The sequence below is a fragment of the Hyaena hyaena genome, unplaced genomic scaffold (assembly GCF_003009895.1).
Source record: "Hyaena hyaena isolate Hyena2069 unplaced genomic scaffold, ASM300989v1 scaffold_18, whole genome shotgun sequence".
NCBI classification, from domain to species: domain Eukaryota; kingdom Metazoa; phylum Chordata; class Mammalia; order Carnivora; family Hyaenidae; genus Hyaena; species Hyaena hyaena.
Window position 1 is genome coordinate 2,199,473 of NW_024080649.1, and position 18,580 is coordinate 2,218,052.

Here is an 18,580-nt window from a genome sequence, read left to right on the forward strand (position 1 = left end):
TACTCAAAATGGATTGGAAGCCTAGCCTGATATGAGGCATTTTCTTAAAAGGTGAGGCCCTCTTTCTATGCATTGTGCAGACTGAGGTCAAGAGAGGAGAAAAAGCAAATCTATTGCTCTCTATTCTCTTCACACACCTAAACTAACATCTACTTAATGGGGAGTTCTCAGGCCCAGATCTCATGCGTGTGTGGCAAGATTGGGGCAGTTGGCACTGCCACCCTGGGAAGACCAGAGGACACATGGCCTAAAGCATATCACACCCCAAACCTGCTAACCTGCAGGAGTTGTGCAGTCGCATATGAAGGCAGAACACTGGTTATAATGACATGAGGGCAGGAATGTGATGCTTTCCTGAGATTAGCTGAGGCTCACAAGAATAACTTTTATTTTGGTGTTAAAGACTTTGCTGTAAAAATCTGAGAGTGGGAATAGGGAGAAGGAGCCTCTTAACAATATCCAAGTGTCCTCAACATTGGAACAGGACACTAGCAAATAAAGATAAGCCCAATTTCTTTGGCTCTACATGTACTCTGTGAAATGATAACAGCCTCCTCATTTCCCCCACCCCCATTCTTGCAAATTAGGAAAAATACATTTTGCTGCCATCCAAGCTTGGCATTTTGTGAAATTGTTCCACTCTGGAAAGAAAACCCTGGGACACTCGTCATCAGGGTCATTGTACTCCCTTTTCTCCTTCTTTACCTGTAACCAAGTGCAAGCAACAAACGTTTTGTCAGGATAATATGTAAAGTATTGTGGTAATATCCTTGATACATTTGAAAGGATTTTTTATGGCTTATGTCTGAATTTTTGTTGGTCCTCAATACATTCCTCTAAAATTTGGTTAGAATCTCATATAGGAGAGTCTAAAACTTCAATTTGCTTCTACAGTAGCAGTGGGAAAACATAATGGTAAGAGGAGGCTCTGGAGTTCAAGAGATGCAGTTTGGAATCTAAACTCTATTCCTTCTGATCTGTGTAATCATGGGCAAGCCCCTTTCCTCCCAAAGCTTCATTTCCTCATCTTGAAAGTGGAAACACCACCACCACCTACCTCATAGGACTGTGAAGATTAAATACATTCTCACATGTGAAAAGCCTGACTCAGAAATGTTGTTTCTTATTATTAGCTTGTAATTCTTTAAATAGGGTTTGCCAATGGGTTCGTTAGAAGCAATGCAATAAAAGCCTCTACAGCTCTGTTTCCTCCTATTTCTTTCTGTGATGAGCTTTGGGGGAATCCTCACAGAAGTCATGGTCCTCAGAGTTTGCTTCTACTCCCTGCCCTAAATCCTGCCTTACCGCCGGTGAGGTTGAGGCCAGGGCTCCAGAACCACGGACAGCTCCACTCATTCATGGCTGCTGGCAGCCTGAGGGAACAGGAGGGATTTGGTAGATTTTTCTCAGAAAGGCTGTATTAGTGCTTGGATTTGAATCCCAAGGGCTTCATTCTCCCTCACAGCATGCATACTGTTTGCCTACATCCTCAGATTCTTCAATAGGACCAGCTCTCCTGGAAAAATTCTGAGGAGCCTCTCCTCAGGAACCTGTTAACGACACCCATAAGACTTACTAACTCCTCAGTCCCTTTTCTACTCTCCTGTGAACTCCAATGTTTTTTTTTTTTTTTTGAGCCCAAGAACAGAAACACCACCCACATCTTCCTGTATCTGCTGATATTCAATTTGTTTGGCTTTTGTACAAAGATTAAACATTCTTGATTAACTTCAAGCGAAAGTAGTAATGTATGAGCATGAAGAGAGGTTTTAAAAGACAAAGAGATTCAGGTATGAATTAAAAGAAACATAAATAATGTTATTGCCTGTAGGTGATTTTAAGCGCCATTCTCTAATCAGAGTAAGCAGGTGGTTCAATTTATGAGATAATTTAGCTTTTCACTCTCTAATGCAGAACATAACACACATCTGCAGTCACCTTCTGAACAGGCAAGGAAGAGATTAAATCCTATTTTTACTTTATGATACTGAGTCATGTAGTTCAATGCAAATCACATGGATGCCAAAGTAAGAACAATACTAGGTATTTAAATACCTCCTTTCCTTTAAGGAGCTCTAAAGATTTTGTGGCTGTGTGTGTGAAATCTCTTCAGAGCAATTCTGGGAGAAGAGACACATGTCACCAGGTAAGCATTTAAGACAGAGCATATTTCATCCATCTCCCCTACTCCCATTAGATATAGAAGAGCCAGTGTTTGCCAGTTCTTTGCGCTTAGTAATAGTTTTCTGATTTCTGCATTTCTGGACCATATTGTCAACAAATAAAAGAGGGCTTATCTTTCAAAATATGTTATTGGCAGGACACCTGGGTGGCTCAGTTGGTTAAGTATCTAATTTTGGGCTGGTTATGATCTCATGGCTCATGAGATCAAGCCCCACATTAGGTTCTATGCTAACAGCTCGAAGCCTTAAAACATGCTTCCGATTCTGTGTCTCCCTCTCTCTCTGCCCCTCTCCCACTCACTCCCTCTCTCTCTCTCAAAAATAAACATTATAATTTTTTTCTTAAAAAAGAAAATCTGCTATTGGCTAATAATGAGGAAGAGAGGAGGATGAAGTGGAATAAGAAGAGGGGGATGGGAATCATAGTAGGAGAGGAAGAGATAAGAAAGATGCCTAAAGCTCCTTGAGCTTGATAAGTGTTTTCCATGCATTTTCCTCATAAATGGATTTGATGTCCATCCCCAACTGGTTGGAAACTTGGACAAAGGCCTTTTGGTCCTCTTTAAATACTTCTGTAAGGGCAAGGACAGTGGAAATTCCACTGCTTGAATTAGTCTGAAGTAGCCTCCATTAAGAGAACATCAACTTAGGACTCCAAAGGCAGATAGGGAGCCTCATATAGAAGAGTTTGTGATTTTTACCTAACAGTGCCCACACCCACCGGAACCTCCACACTCTGGGAGTGTTAGTTGCAAATTTACTACTTTTCCCAGTAGAGGTCGCTGTGGATACTGGCAACGGATACTTGGGACTGGACCAGGCAGGACTTTGCTGGATGGTGGCTCCACTGCCTGGTAACTGCTCTTTCTGTGGTTGCACTCAAAACGGTCCAGCCCCTCATCCTATGGGAAGGGGGTCTCTGGCCGGTATTGTCTAAAAGCCGCACAACACCTTTGCTGTAAAGTACTATGAAATTGAGGTCACTTGCTGGAATGGGCAGGTCTGGGAGGGCTGTCCTCATCCTCTAGGGGTGTCCACTCAGTGGTATCTTTGTGCCACACTCATATCCTCTCTGTAAGTATACCTGGTATTACTGAGAGGCCACCTGCCACTGACTAGCAACCCAGATCTATGGCCATTCCAGGCATGGAGGCCAAATTGATAAAATTTGCCTTGCCACAAAATCTTGCACCCCAAAATCATAAGATACTGTGCTGATGAGCCCCTCAAGCCCCACTTGGAAGCCCACATAGAGAGGTGGGGTGGAATTCTGGGCCTCAGGGCAACCCCTTAGAGCAGGATAAGATTTCTAAGGGATGGGAAGGTCAGGGCGATGGTGAAGATGTTAGGGTCTGATTTGAGACCCCAGAAAGGCTGAAGAGGCCTCCACATGCTTGTGAGGTCCTATCTTCTAGGCCACACCCAAGCATGCAGGCTAGGCCCAAGGCAGCCTGAAGCTACCTTCACGCTGAGGGCACCCACTGGAAGCCCAAATTACTGTGGCTTTAGAGTGGAAGGGGCTACCACTCTGCCCACACCCCCAACATCTAAGGTCAGCAGCCAGTGGTTCCTCCTCCCACAGGCACACACAGATTCACAAGCTCATCACGACACACACATGAACACAAGAACACACACTGGCACATTCACCCAGTCATACACGTTAACATTCACACTATGACCCACATCATCACCCGTGCAAACACACGGTGACACCGTGTGTTTGTACACACTCGAACCCGGAAATCAAACTTGACCTAACATAGTTGATGGAGCCTAGGAAGAGTCCAGTCAGGATGCCTCTCCAGACCCTGGCCCACCTATGTCTCCTGAATCCTGGGACCCTACTCTCCAGGCGGAGCCTCCTGCCTGTCCGCGTGTGTCCTCGTGGCCACGGATCTTGAATGTCCCCCAGAAGGGACTCTGATTACCGCCGCATACACTGCATCCTGGGGGTGCCCGGCCAGCGTAGGGGGTGGTGTGCGGGAAAGAAGGGTGCGGGGCATAGTACCGAGCTAGGGTTCAACCGCCTCCTCCCTCGGTATTTTCCATCCCGGTTCGCGCAGGCCTGAGAGGAGCGACCGCGCTTTGTCTCCCGCCCGGCTCCGGGTGTGATTCCGCGGAAGCTCTCCGCGTCGCTCCCGGAGCCCCCCTCCCTTAGCCGCGCCCCCCGCCCAGCGGGTGGCGCAGGCCCGCCAGTGCAGAGACCGCCGCTTTGTCCTAACGAGGATGCCTGGGCCAAGCGCAAAAGCCCCGCTCCCGAAGCTGCCGCCGCGCGCCCTGGAAGCAGGTTTCGATAGCCAGATCTGGGGCGCGCTCCGCGTGGAGCCGAGCAGCCCCAAAGGTCTGGAGGTTCAGGGGGCGTCTGCCTGGGAGCTTCGTAGTGCTAGAGAGGGGACCCGCCTCGTCCCGCCCCGCACGTGCCCATCAGCGTCTGGCTCCCTGCCGCGGTGCAGGAGCTGGGTCGCCGGGCTGGGCGGGACCGAGCGGGACAGGGAGGGTCTTCTCGACTTGGGCCCCTGACCTGGATCCAGGTAGAGAGGGCCTGGGAGGTAAGGATCAGGTAGGGAGAGGTCGGGTGGACTCCCTCCACCTTTCTTACTTTCCCCCACCGCACATCCACACCCAGGCCACTCAGACCCTAGGCGCGGGGCGCCGATCATGGAGAACCCCGAGAATCTGTCAGTGCCTTCCAGTGCCAGTGTCTTCAAGCAGTGTGGGGAGGGGTCTCCCCGGCCTTAGTTCCTCACGTCCCAATCCCCTCCCCCAATAACCGAGGCGGGTCCAAGTGGGAGGGGAAAGAGTCCTGTCTCCATCCCCATCCCGTTTCTCCTCTTCACAAAAACCTAGGCTTCGGGAGAGGGGTGGGCACGGAAAGGATCTTCCTGACATCGCAGACAGCCCCTCCTCAAGCCCAGACCCCCTTTGTAACCTCAAGCAGTACAGGTGCTATGAGGAAGGGTCCCCCCGCCTCTAAACCTTTCATCCCATAACGCTCCCTCCCATCCTCAATAATCCATGCAGCCTCGTTTTCAGGCACAGGGGTGGGGGGAAGGCTCCAAGCTCTCCAACGCCCCCTCAGCAGAGACGGGGGGAGTTACCCGCACACTCGAGAATCCCTTCCACCGTAAAACAAAAATTAACGCAGGCTGCTCTGACTTAAGGCGCCAGGCCACAGAGAGGCCCGCAAGGAGTCAGTCAGCAGCTCTCCGGGACAGATGGTCTTGAGGGCGGTGAGGAGAGGTCCCATCAACTCCCCAGGCCCCCTCGCCTCAGTTCATTCCCTCCCCAATAAAACAAAAGAGAATCCAGCAGCACCGACCTCAAAGAGGAGGGAAGGCTGTCAGCGCCCGACAGCGCAACCAGCTCCTCTGGGCTCCTCACTGCCCCGGCTTTCCCGCGGTGACTCTCGCGGTGACGGCGGCGGCGGTGGCAGCGGTGGCAGCGGCGGAGACCGCGGCTCTCGCGTCGGGAGCCTCCCTCGGACTCAGCACCTGGAGCAGCGAACAGCTCCGCGCCTCATTCCGCTGACTCCTCCTCCCCTGTGCAGCCGCAACCAATGGCGATCCTGGCCCCGCCCAGAAGGCCGCCCATTGAGGGCGCCCTCTCCACTCTTTTCGACCCAGCCCGCGGGTTTCTCCAGCTCTTGGTCAAGACCGCATCCCCAGGAGACTGCCGGAGTTTCTGTATCGCCTTCTGGAACTTGTAGTCCTTTAAGGACGCGAAGGGGGCTTATGCAGCGGGCAGGTTACGGAGGGTGGACTGCATTTCCCAGGGTGCATGAAGAAACCGAGGCGCTGAGGAGGGCGGGAGGGCTGTTTCCATGGCAAAGGCGGCTGGTTGGGGGATGGCTGACGGAGAAATGGGGCAGGCCGCGGGACCCTCGGATTGTGCGTGACTTCGGACAGCCTCTTGGGAGTCCGTTTCGATTTTTTGTTGTTGTTGTTGGTCCTCGGTACCTTCCACGGGACTCTGGGCCAGTGTTCCTACCTGAGGCTGAGAAGAAGGGCGTGGAGCCGTCCCCCTGCCCATAGTTCGTGGTGATGGGGCAAACCGAGGTCGAGCCGCTCTGGTTTGCCCAGCAAAGGTGAGAGAGGACGGAGGAGACCTGTGGCTTGAGAGTGTGGCGTTCTGAACTTTATGCCTTTATTTTTGTCTCGATCTTATAGAGGAGCGCTTTACTTTACTTTGGTCATATCCCTTGAGCCGTCAAGGCCTTCTCATCCAGTCTTCCCATCCAGGATGCTGGCCTCCTTACGCCACCCCTGATACCTCAATATTTCCCCCAGAGTAGCCAGAGGGCGCTACTCCTGCTTCCCATTACCTATGGAATTAAGCCCACACTCTCAGCATTGCTCTAAAGGCCCTTCTGAATCTGGTCTCCACCTTGTTCTTGCAACACTCTGAACTTCTTTGGTAGTCTTAAACACCCGTTTTCTCTCACTCTGGTAATTCCCTCCACCCTTGTACTCAGCTAACCCCTCACATTCTTCAAACCCTAGCCTAGACATTGCCTCAACGGTGAAGCCTTCCTAGATGTCCGGCTCCATATTACGTATTCCACCTTGAATATGAGCAGCACCCTATACTTCTTCTGGTTATTTTTTTTAATGTTTTATTTATTTCTGAGAGAGAGAGAGAGAGCGAGAGCGAGCATGAGCAGGGAAGGGTCAGAGAGAGAGAGGGAAACATAGGATCCGAAACCAGCTCCAGGCTCTGAGCTAGCTGTCAGCACAGAGCCCGACACGGGGCTCGAACGCACAACCGTGAGATCATGACCTGAGCCGAAGTCGGACGCTTAACCGACTGAGCCATCCAGGAGCCCCAATACTTCCCCTATTCTATTTGCGTGCTTATGTATCCATCTTCCACATGATAAGATCCACAGAACAGGGGTCATGCCATGTCTATGTTATTCACACTTATAGTCCATTGCTTATTGTGTCTGGCACAAAGTAGGTACTCTGAGATATTTGTTGAATTGAAAATGAATTTAATTTTACTCACACCTCCTTGCTCTTAATTTCCTGAGGTTGTGCATTTCCCATTGCTGAAAACATTCAGTTTTCAGTGGTTGCCACCCTCTTGAGGAAATGTTTACGGCATTCATACAATGGATTGGAATTTTGCCTGAGGGCATTGAGAGCCCTTACAATCCAATGACACGAGGGATTGATAGATTCATGCTGATCATTACTTGGAAGTCTTGTCAATTCTCCCCCAAATGTCATCAGTTCTTAATGTTCCTCTATTTCTAGCTGTTTGCCCGTCTTTCTGTGCCTAAATTCCCTACTTCCCACTCCCTTTCTGGGAAGGATCTTCTGCCCCTGTCAGTTGTGAAGCAATGACAGTCTGAGATCCCTGCCTTCTTTCAGTCTCTGCTCAGCATCATAGGGCCCTGGTGGTGATGTCCCACCTAGTTAGTTTTTTTTTTTTTCTTCTGAATCTTTTTCCACTCAGGGCTCTGGTGTTGGCCAGATGGTCCAATTAATCCCACACATGCTTCATATGTCACCCCACCAGACTTTTGGGTGTATTTCAGCTAAAGCATTCTTGGGAGAATGCCTTAATATATGGGTATAATTAATTCATGGCCAAAGAAATAATCAGGAGAACTGTTACCCTGAACCTGTTTCAAACCAAAAAGACAAATCCTGAGAAAAAGCAACCCTGTCATCCTTGAGTTGATGACATCCAGGGAGGGAAAGGTAGGATGGGGGAATGAGTAAAACGGGCTGCATTTGGGGAGGAACTGACAGGATCCCTAAAAGGCATGGCAGAGGAACTTTGATCCATGCCAAACCATGAAGGAAGGCCACTGGAGCTGGATAAACAGATGGGGCCTCATTACTGAAGATGAGAAAACTATAAGGAGGAGGAGGAAATGGGATTTCTGCTGACACAGAGTGCCTAATTCTTTGGATGCAGTGAGAGCAGAGGTTTTTAGAAAAGTAGGCGTGGGAAGACTAGACCACAGCGTGAGCTTCAACGGAGCATTGGCAGAGCATCATCAGAAGGTTAGCAAAGTTAGAGCCACAGCTGAAACTCTGGAGGTCAGCATAGCACTTAAGTAGTAGTGCTAGTTTTCAGGAAATCATTGCAAATAGTGAAAAGCCAGGGTTCCATGATTCTCCCAGAAAGCAGGTACTAAAATAACATCATCCACCCAGCCAAGCAGAGTCAGAAAAATTGGGTTCTAACTCTGACTTTGCCTCTCATTCAATGTGTGACCCTGGGCTGGACCTGTTTCTTCAATTGTAAAATGGTATTTATTTGGTGTTAGGGAGTAGCTAATAAGGTAAAGGTGGGGGGATTCAAACTTGCACAAACTACATTATCAGATCTTCAGTTTGCTTATTTGACAGTGTTATAATAGATAAATGAGATGTCTTATGTAAAGCACTCCACAAATATTAAGCACTTAATAAACGTTCTTCATCTTGGATTATCAGAAATTGGTTTAACTGTGAATAAACAGGCAGGAGGTAATATCCTGGGTAATATGGGTTTAAATTTCCATTTTCTCTCTTACTAGTTGTATGAATTTGGTCAGGTATACACTCAATATATTTGTTTTGCCATTTTTTAGGGGTGGCTTTAGAGAATAGAAGCCTAAGAGAATGGAATTCTAGGCTTCTTCCTACTTGGAAGCTAGGGTTACAAAGGATTTTAAGGGAACATTGAGCTAGCCTCCTACCATGTTAAAGGGGAAAAAAAGGTCTCAGTGATGTTCCATAGGACTTCTGATTAAGTATTGTGGGGATTAACCAGAATGCTGAATCTCAGATATGGGGTTGGATTAACCAGGGCTGGGTTTTGAAGAGCCTATTATACAAGGCTAAGGAATATAACCTTATTCTAAAGATAATGAAGATTTTTAGGGAGACACGTATTCTGAAAAGGCCTGGGACCTGTGTGGAGAATGGCCAGGAGAAGATGAGGCTGGGATCTAGGTCAGAAGCTGCTGTAGTGATCCAGCACAGCATATCTATGAAGATAGAAAAGAGGGGGTAGATCTGAGATGTGTTAGGGAGGTAAATATTCAAAGGACTTTGTGAGTGATGAGCTGAGAGCCTAGAGGAGAATGAGGAGTTAAGGATGATGCCTAGATATCTGCCTTGGGAAACATGGTGGATGGATGGTGGTACTTTCCTCCAAGGTGAGGAGTAGTAAAGGAGTAGGCGGGTTTGAAATGAGTGGGAGACATCCAGGTGAAATGTCCAGTAGGTGATTTGGAGCTTGGCTTGGGGAAATGCCTTAATATTTGGGAATTCATGTCCAAAGAAGAAATAACCAGAGGGACTATTACCCTAAAACTAATTCAAACCAAGAAGACAGATCCTGAGAGCCTGTCATACTGGAGAGATCTGATCTGGAAAAAAGAATCTTGAGTTAACAAGTTATGAGCATATACATCATAATCAAAGCCACAGGAATGGATAAAATCCTTCACCAGAGAGAGTCAAAGAGAAAACCAAAGTCCTTTGGAAAATACCAATGTAGATAACTCTTGGCAGTGGTTTTGAAGAGGAGGAGGGAGAAAACTAGAAAGGATGTAGAGTTGTGAGACAATTTTGTTTTAAGTTGAGAGAGATTAGGGCATTTAAAAATGCTGATGGGGAAAAGCCAGTAGAGGGACAGTTGGGGATAAGGGAAAGAGAAGGGTGGAAGGATGGCGTGAGATCAGCAAGATGGTAGAAGGTGGTAGAGTTCAAAGTCAGCTTCAGGCAGGAAGAGGGCCCAATTTTCATTTAATATGGGAGGGTAAAAGGAAGGAGGAGTTGGAAATGCAAGTAGGTCGGTAGGTCGGTAGGTAGGTAAGTGATTGGGAGGTGGGCTCAGGAAATGGAGGCAGTTCATACCCGATGGCCATTACTTCTTACGTGATGTCAGAGGCAAGGATATCTGCTCAGTGTGAAGGAATTGGATAGAATGGAAAGCTTGCAAAAAGAGTGAAAACATTCAAGATGGCTGCTGTGGAAAAGAGGACAGAAAGCTAATAGCAACCCACACGTACCACAGGGCAGTAGTGAGGGCTTGCTGTGGTTGAAGGCCATGGATTTGTGGGGCACTAATCTGTGGTGTTTGAGGCTTTGTTCAGCATCGAATCCACCTGAGATAGGCATAGTGAAGACTGTTGGTGAGGCTGTTCCAAGGCTGGGCTTTGCTGGACAAAGGAGACCAGAAAAAAGGAAGTTGGAGATGTTGACAAGAGGTAGAAGTACTGGTCCATCAACAATAAAGAAGTGAAGCCAGGATGGAGTGGGCAGATGAGAGGGGGGGAGTAGTTAGAGTAGTAAGAAGATAGATGTGGGTAGGAGGGAAGAGCAGGGACGGCAGACAATGCTGATCAGAGGTAGAAGAACTCTGGTCAGGGGAAATGGCAGGGTGACTGGAGTGGACAGAGGAGGTCATGAGAAGGTATTGAAACACTATTTTGTAGGTCGTTGACAGCTGTCTCAGAAAGATGGCTGCTTTGATAGAGAGAAGAATCCTGGTAGCCCTGTGTCAAATTATATAGTAAGTGAGAAGTTAATGGATAGTAAGAAGGAGGAATAGGGTGCAGAGACCTCCGACATGAGTGTCACAGAAATCAAGATGTTGGAGAGCTAAGAAAAAGCCCCCTTAACTCTCATAAGAGTCATGACTTTCTTGTACATTTTCATAGAACTATTATCTCAACACAATCAGTTTTATACATATCTAAAGGCAGGATGTCTAGGAATAAACTTAATGAAAGTGAAAAATAATTCTAGATTTCATGGTGAAGTTGTATCAACCAAGTTCGATGTAGTGATTCCTGCAGTGTATATTTTGGTATAGTTTGTAGATTTAAGTATGTGCATATCAACTAGAAAATGTGTTTTAAGAATTTTGCAAATTTCATTTCTTAGCAACGATTTGTTTTCTCAGTTTAGAACATAAATTAGAGAACTTGTGTTGATTTTTTTTTTCAAATGTAGAGTTTAGAGCTTAATTCATGCCTTTGAAATGCCATGAATTTGAAATGCAGCCATTTTCCTTTCTGCATCCTTGAAAACGATTACAAGGATTTTATTAGTTTTTCGGATAATCTTGCCAGCACATACAGACTTTCCACAAGGGCCTCCTATCAGTAATGTTGGGCTGTGAGTGATGCTGTAGGAGTGCTGTATGTGAGCTATGTAAGACAAGTCAAATAAGCAGCCAATTTTAAGATTTTTCCCAACAGGGGCACCTCAGTGGCTCAGTTGGTTAAGCATCTGACTTTAGCTCAGGTCATGATCCCGTGGTTTGTGGGTTCAAGCCCCACATTGGGCTCTGTTCTGACAGCTCAGAGCCTGGAGCCTGCTTCAGATTTGGTGTCTCCCCCTCTCTCTAACCCTCCCCTGCTTTCACTCTGTGTCTTTCTCTCTCTCTCTCAAATAAACATTAAAAAAAAAGATTTTCCCAACAGCCACTCAGTTTACAATCATGGGACTTGGTATAGAATATGAAATGTGCATCTAAATGTTAATTGAGAAAAATTATTTTTATAGTCTTTGAAGCAAAAAATGACAAAATCATTTTATTGCTGTCAGCAATCTTTGTCTTAAAGAACCCAATGTTATTTAAAAATATTTTTGTGTGGTTAATATGTCTTTGTAATCTTGAAGTAGTTCTGCTATTCCAGCCTCTGGGAACAGTGGGTGCTCAGAAAGTATTTTGTAAATCAGTTTACGAATGTTATGATAATCTGTTCATTGTTTAAAATACTGCCTTTTATCTTAAACTCTCATAAAGTATTCTTGTAAAAAGAATGATTCTTTTTAAACATAAGTCAAATCACGTCACACCTCTGCTCAGACTCTTCCAGTGACTTCTTTGTCTCATTGAAAGCAAACATACTCTGACTCCTGTAACATCTCTGCCTTGTCCACTAGTACCCTGTGCTGCAGCACATTGACCTCCTTGCTGTTCCTTGAGTACACCAAGTACACCCTGGCCTCAGGGCCCTTCCTTGCTGTTCCCTTTGCTTGGAAGTTCTTTTCCTAAATATCCTCATGTACATCCATATGAAATGGCAGCCTTTCCTCTCTTAGCACTCTCCATCCCCCATTTTGCTTTTTTTCCCCCTTTTTCCAATAGCACTTATCACTGTCTGACTTATTATATATTCTCTTATCCATTTATTTCCTGTCTCCCTCCCACTATCACACCTCCAGTAACCCACTAGCATAAACTACCCATGAGGGTAGAGACTGTTTTTTTTTCTGTTTGTTTGTTTGTTTGTTTTTTACTGCTGTATTCACAGCATGTGGCATAGCACCTAATACATAATAAGTACTCAGTAAGACATGTTGAATAAATAACACATCATCCCTAATATGTGGCCCAAACATCTTATTTAAAAAATTTTTCCACATTACAGTCTACATGTAGGGCACATGTATATATAGTCTTTCATATTCTGGAAATCATAGGTTAGATGTAATTTTGAGTACTGCTTTTTTTAACACAACATGTAATAAGCATTTTCTCTTGCTAAGATTGAATTCATTTGTTCAGTTGTTCATTCACTCATTCATTCAATGAACTATTGAACTATTTCTGTGTATCAGACAGAGCAGAATCTATCGTAGTAAACAGGATGGAAGACTTGCCCTCAAGGAACAAAGATTCTTTATAAACACCATCTGTAATGATTGCCTAATATTCTGTCAAAACCATACTATATTTAATCTCTTCCCTATGTAAGGCTTACTGTTTATCATTAATAATGATGTAATTAATACTTCTAAGTCAATAGCAATTATCCTTTAAATTGTCCCTTAAGATAAATTCCCATGTGAACAGTTACTGAGTTGAAGGATTAAAAATAATTTTGGGGTTTTGATACTACTTGCCATGTTGATTTCCAAAAAAGTAGTACCCACCTTACCCAGGCACCAGCACAAATTCCAGTTTTATCCCAGCCTCTCCAGCATTAGACATTTCTTGTTGTTTTGGCTGGTGTGAGGTATAAAATGATTCTTCTTGGTATTTTTCATATAATTGATGTCTAGTAAACATGCCCATTTTTTGTTTTCTTTTTTTCTTTTCTTTTTTGTCATTGGTTAATTCACTAAGTCCCTAGGAGGCTCTTGGAGGGCCATTGCCCTAAGTTGTCGGTCATGTCAGCTCTCTTAACACACATGGGAGGCTTATAGCATCTTAGAGTTGGAAGGGATTGCATTCATCATCTAGTTCAACTGAAATTTCTAGTAGATGGCTCTCTAGCCTCTGTTAGAGTATCCCTGGCAGTAGAAACTTCACAACCTTATGAGGATGTCTGTCTTGTTTTTGTCAGGTTCTCCGGGTATTGAGGTGGCAGCTCGCCCCTGTGGTTCCCATGCGGCCCCAGCTCTGCGCTCTGAAGCAGCAGAGCCCACGTACCAGATGTTACAGAACGTCTTTACCTTGGCTGCCCCTCTCTGCAAGTTTGTGGCCAGACTAGAATGTTCAACCCTAGGTAAGTCTGGCAGACCTAGAACCCAAGGCACTATCCCACCCATAAGTGTGTAGTGGTATGTCAGCTGCCTCTTTAGCTGGGTTCATATGAAGCTTAAGACTAGATGAGATTCTGAGAGCTTCTTTTTTTAAAAAAAATTTATTTTTTAACATTTATTTATCATTGAGAGACAGAGAGAGACAGACCATGATTATGGGAGGGGCAGAGAGAGAGGGAGACACAGAATCCAAAGCAGGCTCCAGGCTCTGAGCTGTCAGCACAGAGCCCAACGCAAGGCTCAAACTCACAAACTGTGAGATCATGACCTGAGCCAAAGTTGGATGCTTAGCTGACTGAGCCACCCAGGAACCCCTCTGAGACCTTTAAATGACCTGTAGCCAGGTCACTCACTTTATCAGTTGATCTTTTAAACCTGAAAATAAAACTTTGCTTTTCTTCCTATTTTATATCAATACATCGGTAGAGAAGCTGCCCTGGTCATACTCTAAAATGGAGACAATAAGGGGCACCTGGGTGGCTGCCTCAGTTGGTTGAGTATCGGACTTGGGCTCAGGTCATGATCTCGCAGTTCGTGGGCTGGACTCTGTGCTAACAGCTCGGAGCCTGGAGCTGCTTCAGATTCTGTGTCTCTCTCCCTCTCTGCCCCTCCCACTCTCAAAAATACATAAACATTAAAAAATAAATAAATAAAATGGGGATAACAGGAGTCATTCTGACAACTTAATGTGTTAGTGTGATGATTGAGTACAATGCAAAGTTGAACATTTGTCACTCATTTTCGTTGCCTAGCAACTGAGCCTCCTTCCTATGCTTGAGGAATCCTATGCCTCATGAGGTGGAGCCATCTTCCTTTACAGCTAGGGCATGGGCATCGGCCTGAGGCTCAGGCTCCTCCAGTCAGACAGGCCCCCTTCCTCATGCTACACCTCACCAATTTTGAATTGGAAGCCAGTGACAGCAAAGGAGCATGATCTGCTTTTTAGTGATTTGATGGGTATCACATCCATTCCAGTGATCACAGTTTTATGGGCAGCATCCAGTATGAGGTTGTCCGTGGTGTAGGGGGCAGGGATGGTATCCTGCCATTCCAGTCTCAGTGGTCACGGTGGTGTGTTCTTTGACCACTGTTGAGTTGGGGGTTAGGGCATTGTTTCTGACTGGGTGCTTCCAAGCCTGATTTTCTACCTTCTTGGAAATTTTGTGAGCTACTCATTATCTTTTAATGAATGTCCTTTGCTATGCACATTAGCCAAAGTTAGTTACTTTTGCTTACAATTAAAAATCCTAACCAGTACCTACAAGGTATGAAAAGTGTATTGGAAAGTGCTAAGCATCACACATATGCAAGATATTATTGTTTGGGATTTTGATTCTTAAGTAGTAGTGAGGGGAGTGGAGGAGATATGCCTGAACTCTGTACCTGCTGAGAGTTCAGACAGGTCTAGGCATGCCTGGAAAGTGGCCGGTGGGAGGGTATGATGGTGGGAACTGGAGGGCTGGACCCTGGCTCAACAGTTAAAGGCTGCCCACTGACCCTAAGGCAGTTGGTATGGGGATGACAGCTGCAGAGGTCCTGCTGGGCACACCTAAGTAGCCGGGCTGCTTGCTATCTCCTGCCCTTGGACTGTTACCGACAGCCAGGGCGGGAAGGTGGGGCTGGGCTGTAAGCAAGTGTCTTGGGGCTGGACAGCTGCTCTTGGAGTGTCCTCACTGGGGTGGAAGAAGAATCCTGTCTGAATGTCTGTCCTCTGTCTGTTGGTGTTCTGTCCTGTGCTGCCTTTAGGCTGCCCTTCATCCCACTGAACTATAAGTTGGCTTTCCAGCCCAGCCTGGCTGTGCCCAGAGTCCTGCCTCGCAGGCTGACATCTGTGTTTATCAGTTCTGGTGTCCCAGAGTGGGGCTTAGGCTGGCACTGCTGCTCTGTTCAGTACAGGCTCTTGGGAGCTTTGTGACCTTGAGGATAAACTCCCTGGGGACTTTCTGTCTTGAGCCCTAGATGACAATTCAAATCAGCCCTGTGGGGTGTGTGTATGGGTTGTAGTGCTCCTGCCTTAAGGGATCAGTCACAGGTCATGTATTGGGCCCAGACCATGGTCATATCCGAAATGTGGTAGCATCAAGCATCGTTCAGAGGCATCCTTGTAGGGAGTTAGGTTCTATACTCACTATAGCCACAGATTTTATGATGTTAACATCATAACTATCAATTTTAATCCTTTTGCCAAATATGAATGTATATAATATTATTTTTATATCAAAACAAATCAAATAAAATCCACCATAAAAACAACATAGAGTAGGGGCACCTGAGTGGCTCATTCAGTTAAGCATCGGACTTCTGCTCAGGTCATGATGTCATAGTTCATGAGTTTGAGCTCTGCATCAGGTGAGCTTGAGCCCTGCATTGGGTGAACACGAGCCCCACTTCGGGTGAGCATGAGCCCCGCTTCGGGTGAGCTCCGCTTCTCTTGCTTTCTCTTATTAATCTTCACCATAATCCCATGAACTAGGTACTATTTTATTTTATTTTATTTTATTTTATTTTATTTCATTATTTTTTAAAGATTTTATTTTTAAGTAATCTCTACACCCAGTGTGGGGCTTGAACTTATAGCCCTGAAAACAAGAGTTTCATGCTCTACTGACAGGGCCAGCCAGGTGCCTGGAACTAGGTACCATTTTAATTCCCATTTTATAGACAAGGAAACTTAGGACTAACTCAAGGACACACAGCCAGTAAGTGGGGGAGCTGAGCCAGCCATCCACTGTCAGAGCCTGAGAACTACCCTTCCCTCAACCCGTTCTACTGTGGAACATCTCTGGCTATTGAAATGTTTTCTCTCACATGGAGTTAAAAATCTGTTTCTCACTAAGTTAGTATCATTTCTGTTTCTGCTTATGCCAGTAAGCCCACCATGGCAGCCCCTGGTATCCCAACCTTTTAGCTCAGTCTCTACTCCAGTCATACCTGGGGAACCTTCAACTTCTTTCTGCGAACATCTGAATCCTTTTATATCTGCTAAATCCTAAGGCAATCACTGTAGGAAGGTTATGGCTGGGTAGCTCACCAACTTTCTAGTTACTCTGACTCCAAAGGTACTGGTGGCATATAGTCTGTCCCACTCCTGGCAGGGTTATGGTAAGAAACAGAAGACCTTGCCACACTTAGGAAAGACTTGGTAGGGGGATCCTGGGTGCCTCAGTTGGTTGAGTGCTTGACTGGCTCAGGTCATGATCTCACGGTTCATGAGTTTGAGCCCAGCGCTGGGTTCTGTACTATCAGGGCAGAGCCTGCTTCGGATCTGCGGTCCTCCTCTCTCTCTGCCCCTCCCCTGCTTGCATGTGCTTTCTCTCAAAAATAAATAAACAAGTAAACAAATGAATAAATAAGGACTTGGTAGAAATTTCTCCTTCTCTAAGTAAAATGGCAGGAAAACAGTCAAAACAGTAGAAACAGTATTAATACTATGCTGAAGATTGTTTTGCTGCATGAGAATCTTCTGTTTCTCTGACCGGAAGGCAAGCTTCATGAGGGTAGGAATTTTTACTAGTTTTGTTTCCTGTTGTATCCCCATTGCCTAGACCTATGTATGCCTGGAGCATAGTAAAGGTTCAAATATTTATTAAATGAATTACTAGAATTAGGGGTGCCTGGGTGGCTCAGTCGGTTAAGCATCCGACTTTGGCTCTGGTCATGATTGCACAGTCTGGGGGTTCCTACCCCACTTTGGGCTCTGTGCTGATAGCTCGGAGCCTGGGGCCTGCTTTGAATTCTGTGTCTCCCTCTTTCTGCCCCCTGCCCTTACACTCTTTCTTTCTCAAAAAAAAAAAAAAAAACATTAAAAATAAATTTAAAAAATTACTAGAATTAAATGAATCCTTGTCTGTAAAAAGGGAATTAAAATCTCCATCTGGTGTTATTTTACTCCCTCAGGTTACTAAGTTGTTTTGGAAAATAATGTGATCTCCCAATACCATGACCTTGAGTTCCTTTTTCTTTGAATTCCAGCAATTTTTCTAGTTTTGCTGTGATTTTGATTCATAGGAAGATAACCTTAACTATATGTAAAGTACATTGGATAAATAACCCTATTTCAAAAACAGTTTCATTTGGGACCGGGGTGGCTCAGTTGGTTAAGAAGATGACTCTGGATTTTGGCTCAGGTCATAGTCTTATAGGTTCGTAGGTTCGAGCCCTATACTGGGCTTTGAGCTGGCACCGTGAAACCTGTGTGGGATTCTTTCTCTCTCCCTCTCTCTCTGCCCCTCCCATGCTCATGCTCTTTCTCTCTCTCAAAATAAAGAAATAAACTTTTAAAAATCTTTCATTTGTTCTTATAAGCCTAAGTATAAACCAGAAATTGGTTCTACTTGGTAAAAAGCAATATGCAGGAATTATTGGATTTCTTTTTTTCTTCCCCCTATTCTTTTTTAAAAAAATTTATTTAAATCCAAGTTAGTTAACATCTAGTGTAATAATGATTTCAGGAGTAGAATTTAGTGATCCATCACTTACTTATGATACCCAGTGCTCATCCCAAGTGCCTTCAGGAATTATTGGATTTCTAGTATCTTATCTTTTGGAAAAACATTCTGTGACTTTCTGCCTTGAATGTTGAGCTTAAATTCAGCATGTAAAAACATTAAGAAAGAGCTAAGCAAGAAGATTGCTGGTTCTAACATTTTTCTCATTGTTTATACACAAATATTACATGGCCATTGTTAAAAATAAAAAAATATGGGTAAACAAAATGATGAATATAGAAACCATTCCTAGTCCTATCACTCAGAGGTGACCACTGTCACCATTTCTCTGTTTCTGTCAAATACTGAAATTAGTTAACATGGTGATTGATTCAGGGGAGGAGCTACATTTTCTGATGAGAAAGTAAACATAGGAGACCTGGTTCCCAGCCCAAGTCAACCT